Genomic DNA, 6,259 nt, shown 5'->3' on the forward strand with positions numbered 1-6,259 from the left:
AAACCAATTCAATTAGAAGAAGGATCAAACTCTGCAAGCATGAAAGGCAAGCTCACCATGCCAGGAAGCCTTCAACAGCATCCTAGAATCTGCCAGGAGCAATAAGGGCATGAATAGAGCACACAGCCACACACTGCCCCTTCAGCCTGCTTTTCCTACACATTTCAGTTTCAGCTTTTTCACTGAGAAAAGCCTGAAAAAGCCACAAGGAACAGCTCTCCCCAAACCCCCATGTGAAGAAGCTGAGCCAGGCCTGCTTTTACTTCACTTTAAATATGCTTCAGCTGCCATTTCCAGTATCACAAACCCACACATAAGAAATCCTGCAGCACAGCTCAGTAATTACTGAGGATCTATCTGCCCCATTGAACCCTCTGCTTAAATCTGTCTTATGACTCCCTAATAGTCTACCCTTCCCTACACAAGGTCACTAAATGAAGCATCACATTATGACCTGAAGAATTTCTGCAGAGCCCTTACTCAGCTACATAATTGCTCTATAACTTGTTTTCTGTTCATTTTCTCTGTTCCTACCCTTGTAGGTGTAAGGCAGGGAAAAATCCTTGCATTTACAGACTTACCCTAAAAACACCACTTCACCGAGTGCCAGTGCAGAAGCATACAACTTCTAACAGAGTGAATTGCCTTGCCCTAGAAACTTAATAATAGCACAGGCTTTCCTTACCCTTCCTTCCTCTCTCCTGTTCTTTCCTTGCAGCAGAATGAGGGGGTGGCTCTTGAGCTCCTCTTTATATGCAGAAGCAGCAAATTACTTGGGGCCCACCTGAATCTCCTTAACCACCTGAGGGGCTTTATAAGGCAGCAATTAAGGGTCAGGTGTTTTTTGGGCTTGCTGGAAGAGGTGAGTTTCATGTCGGTTTGATGAGTGAGGTGCTGGGGAAAGAGTATAGCTGAGAATATTCATTGAATAGATGATGGGGAAAGCCTTATATTTCATAATGTGGTGGGTATGACTGTGTCCTTTCTGTTGTCTGTGATGAGCTGTAGCAGTACTGAGCCAGGAAGGTGTTGTAAGGGTTCTTTTTGAGTTCTGCTGCTGGCCCTGCAAGTTCTGCCCTGGCAGAACACTTGTTCTTACAGAATTGAGTGGTTTTTGTGCACTCCTTAAAGAATCTTGTAATTACTCAGAAATACTCTCTTGAAAGATGTATTAAAGGGTTTATAATCCTGCCTGCGACAATCAATATTCAGGTTGAGTGCTATTAGTGCTCATTATACCTGGTAGAGCTTGTGACTGGGCTGGTATGTACAACTCTTGATGCCAAGTGGCATCAAGGAACTAAACTCTCTGTATGCTCCATGTTTTCTCTATCAAATGTTCAAAGCATATTTGTTTCCGGTCAGGCCCTGCTGCTCTGTACTGTCAGTCTCATCTAAACTGATTAATCTAAGTTTGTTCATGGACTCTCTAGGACTGCTCTAGTGAACTGTAATGCAGAAGTCATCTCCTTTGAGAGTCCTTCTCATAGCACATGGAGCCTCAATAAACAGAGCAGCAGGTGGAGGTTAGGTCTTCATCTTGCTGTAGGCTTAGCAGTGGATCTGAAGCAGAGTTAATTGCTTTGCTTGCAGCCCTGTAATGGTAATGAGTAGTTAAAACCAGGTGAGAAGAGGACCTGTGAGGACTGGTGCTGTCCCCTGAGCTAAGCCCTAAAGCTTGCCATGTGCTTGTGCTATCCTGGAGCAAGGCTGTGCTCATCCTGCTGCTGTTCCTGGCTTCACAGCAGCTCTCTGAGCCAGGCTTAGGGTTGCAAACCCTGTAATCTTGCTTCAAAGACAGCCCAATTCCTTGGTTTGACTTTAGCCTGCAGCAATAAGCCATCCCTTAGTAACTGCTGCAATCACAGCTCTCTTCTGGCTGATCATAAACTTAGCAAGGGCTGTGATTTTGTGTGAATCAGGCTTTTCCCAGCCAAAAGAGATTGGTAAAATCCCTGTTCTGCCAGCTTTCACACAAAATGTTAAATTCCCCTAAACTTAAGCTATTTGAGTGCTTTTTATGCCTGTAAATTCTCAGAATGGGATCTGATGGCAAACATGCTTCTCCACGGCGGCAGTTCAGTGCTGCTCATCTTTGTTCCCATCCTCTTGCAGACTTATTTGGGGTAAGGAAGCTGTTTCTGGTGCAGTTTCATCCCCGCTCACTTTCTGGAAGGATCCTTCTCCGTCTGCATAAGAACACAAGGAACCTCTGCCTTCAGCAGTGTGCTTTCTTCCCCCCAATAAGGAAACTTCTATTTTACAACAGGAACAGGCAGATAACATCAATGCCGATAAGGAAACTAAGCAACAAATAAAGCTAATGGTTTGCATTTGGATGAGTTGAATGGAACTTAATGATTCTACTAAGAACCTATTCACTAACAAAGATTTAAAGTAGCAGATAAAATGCAGGAGATGGAAGAGGAAAGTGTTAAAACAAATAGAAACCACTTACAAGGCGGGGAGCAATACGTAGCTAAAAGGCAGAGAACTTTGGCCTGCACATGCTGCTTCCCCACCCTTGTTTGAGCCCTGCTGGGGTAGGAGGCTGGGAATGGCAGTTCCCAAACTATTGGGCTGTGTCTCCAGTCAGAGCAGCAAGATAGGCTGGGAGCCTCTTATGCTACTCTGAAAGAGATGGGACCCAGTGAAGGGGTTCCCTGTCCTTGCTCCAAAGCTTGGTGATGCCTGTTTTTCCTCCTGCCACCTCATTTTCCATGGTGGTTTTAGCTTTCACGGCAAAGATCCAAGCATCAGCACATGCAAACTGCGAACCTGTGTGTGCTTGCTGCCAGTTCACCCTACCTGGCTCCTCAGCACCTTTTCTTTGCCTGATTTAGTGAGGTTTTACATGCTTTCTGCTAGCCAGGTGTTCAGTTGGAAGTCTCTTGGTAAAGAGCTCACCCACTGTGTGACTGCAATGGGCCAGGACCTATCTTCTTGTGGAGAAAGCTCCAAGCTGGTTATTTGTGTCCTCATGGCACTGAGTCTCGCCACAGCAGATGTGAGCAGAGCTGTATCCCCCTGCCAGCCCTGGCTGCAGCACAGGGATGGGCAAACAGGGATGATGAGCTAGCGGAGCCCCTGTGGTGATGTGGAGACAAGAGCTTTGTTTCACCCCTTCCATACCAGCAGATGTTTTCTTGACAGCAGCTGCCAAAAGCTGCTGCAGAGGATCTGGGCATGCTGACAATTGCTGCCATACATTGAGCATGACAACCTAATCCTATTTGCAACTCCTTTCTTCCAGAGATAATTGCATTAAAGCCAACTCACAAAGAAATTGCTTCCTCTCTTGGTTATGGGAGGAGCAGGCACTTTTTTTGCTGGCTCAGGGTCCTGAATGCTGCACTATGAACAAGTGAAGGGTCTACTGCCTTTGCCACCAAAAGGCAGCTTAAGGAGTGAAAGATCTGGTGCAGGAAGCAAAGGAATGGCCACTGGGTTTGGGGTTTTGCTATTCTAAAGTGCCAGCACTGCCCAGCAGCCAAGCAGCTGCCTGCATGTACCCAGGCAATCACATCACCCTGTTTCCAAGCAAGGAAGAATGCAAATCAATTACTCCACGAGGTCCTTCTTCCCTCTGTTTCTCTGTGCTTTTTATGCTTTGTAAGGCAGAATTCTGATTCTCCCATTGATTGAAAAGGCACCTGTACGGTGAAGTGTAAATCGCACACTGTTATATAGATCTTGAATGGCAGGTCCAGGCAAGCATCAGCGTCCAGGGAATGAAAAGGTGTCTGCCTGTTCCTTAGGGGACTGCCACTCTAATTTGTGATGCTTGGATCCCATTGATAAGAGATCCTCTAAAGTGGCCTGGGCAGGACTCCCCATTGCTTCTGCTTTCAGTGCTGGGTAAAATCAAGGAGGGAAGGAAACTACCCAAGCTTCCAAACTCCAGTAAGAAGCTTTGAAATCACACAACTGTGGACAAACACTGGTTCTGGACCCAAAACCTGTTCCTTTCTGTAGGGAAATGATCCATAGAACCAAGAGAGCCACCAAGCAGGACGTGGGTCTTAGCATCACTGCTGCAGCATCAGCTGTGGTGCCTCCCACCCCATACTAATGGCAGTTGTTCCTCAGGGTGGAGGAGATAACTGATAGCAGCATAATGCTGCTGTGGTGAGGCTTGCTGTGTGCAAGACTTGTCATCTGCTGTTCTTAACATGTAACATATCACAAAGGGAACTGCTGGGATAGATGATGGGGATGCCTGCTCCTCCTTGCTCTCCTGCCATGTTTTCTGTGCACATTTGGCAGTGGTGCTGCATGGCTTGGCTTTATTATCCATTGCAGAGAGAAAGTGAGCCTTGCTGCTCCCCTGGGAATGGATATACAGGACTGGGAGGAATATGTGCTGCAGGAAACATGGAAAACCTACCAGGCATATTTAATTTGGGATGCTACAACTGTGTTGAGCCATAGAGGTTCCTTGCATGACCTTAACTTTAACAGTGGATGTGACTTTAGTTTCTCTCCATCATGCTAAAACAGGGACACTTAAAATGGGCTGAAGCAGCTAATGTATTACTCCAGTACAAAACAGAAGAGTTTAGTGCTGTGAAGACCTGAAGTTAAAGTGGATCAGGGCTAAGAGAGGGTATTAATGCACTTGGGGTTTTGGCAAGGACTCTTCCCCAGCCCTGCTCCCATCCGTGAAGGCTGAAGGAATAGCTGGTGCAGGTTACACAGCTAACCCAATACAACCCTCAGTCATTCCCTCAGCTATACCCCAGTGATCAAGCTGAAGTAAAATCAAGCAGGTAGGTAATGGAACATGGCCTGGATATAGCAAATCCGTGGTGCCTGCAGTGATCAGATGTGGTCTGTTATTGGAGATGATTCAAGTCACTGTGTCTTGGGGATTTCAGGTATTCAGTGACAGGTCTCCTAATGGTTTGCATGCTAACAAATGTTTCATCATCAATAGCTCTGGTGTGGCTGTACTGTGGGCTCAGTATCTCCCAGTGCTGGGGTTTCACCTTGGGTTATTCTGAAGTGGAGCAAATAACATTTATTTGGTATGTTAACCTCATCTCATTGAGTCTCTGCTCATTAAGAATAGTGGTTATAATTTATCAGCCATAAAACTGCTAATCACATTCACTTGATTACTGGGGATGTCATTTGTTAGGGGCCTGGGGGAAGAACAGAGTGGGTGTTCAGAGCTGACAGGTACCATGTACTCTGTTAAGCCAAAAAGCTCCTTCCCTGCTGAGGCTCTGGGCAAATGAGTTTGTCTGCTTCATACAGCCTGCAATGTTCTTCTGCCAGTATAAAGCTATTTAACACCAGCTGCCTTCACTGAGAACAGGCTGGTGGTCAAGCCACAGCATCTCAGGACAGCCCTGTGATGGGCAGGACAAGTAAGTAGGTGATCCATTCCCAATATCAGCAGTGATGGTGTCCCTCCTGTTCTGTTGTGCCTTGTTCACCTGCAGCAGGAGCTGATGTCTCTGGAATCATTGGGCTGCTCCTCTTGTGTGGAGTTGAAGAAGCGGTGAGGATGCTGCAGGCCTCTGAACTGCACTGCTTCAGGGCCTGATCCTTTGCTAAACCACTGAGAAGGAAAATACCAAGTACTTTTATGACGAGGTGACATTTGTCAGAGGCTGAGCTGCTTTGCAAGTCAAGTATTAGGTCTTTAAAATGCAAAAAGAGCTATGGCACTCAATATGAAATTCCCCAAGTGCATTTAGCTTCACACTGAACAATACCCTGTGGCACTAGATAAAATATTGTCCCAACGTGATTTCTGTGCTGAATAGGATCCTGCTGTTATTGAAGTTAATAGCAGAATTCATCTCTCTCTGCCTGGGATCTGATTTGGATCCCCAGGAAGGGTCCTGTAATCTCTTATCTGCAGGTACTGGGTTGCAACCTCAGCCAGTTGCTGACTAAAGAGTGTTTGTCCATTCACATTTATAACCAAGTTAAATATAACCCCTCTTTTTGTGCAGAGTGGCTTGTGCACAGCAAGTCTTAGTGCAAAGAATAGCTCCAATAAAGCCCTTGAAGGATTTCAGGTGCAATATAGCCTGTCACAAGCCACAGAGCAAAGAGGTGCTTTCCCAGCCTTGTGCTGCAGGGATTGTTTCAGGCTGCTTGAGCTTGCAGTGATTGTTGCTCCCTGCAATGACACTTGCTGACTTCTCAAGTGCCACACGTTTGTGCTTTTAGTCTCCCTCTGACAATCAGTTTGACTGGAAGAGTCTCGGTGACAGCTTGTGTATGCAAGCTCCTATTGTGCTGC

The sequence above is a fragment of the Pezoporus occidentalis genome, unplaced genomic scaffold, assembly GCF_034315485.1.
Source record: "Pezoporus occidentalis ecotype Australia unplaced genomic scaffold, CSIRO_AGI_Poc_V1 ctg208, whole genome shotgun sequence".
NCBI classification, from domain to species: Eukaryota; Metazoa; Chordata; class Aves; order Psittaciformes; family Psittacidae; genus Pezoporus; species Pezoporus occidentalis.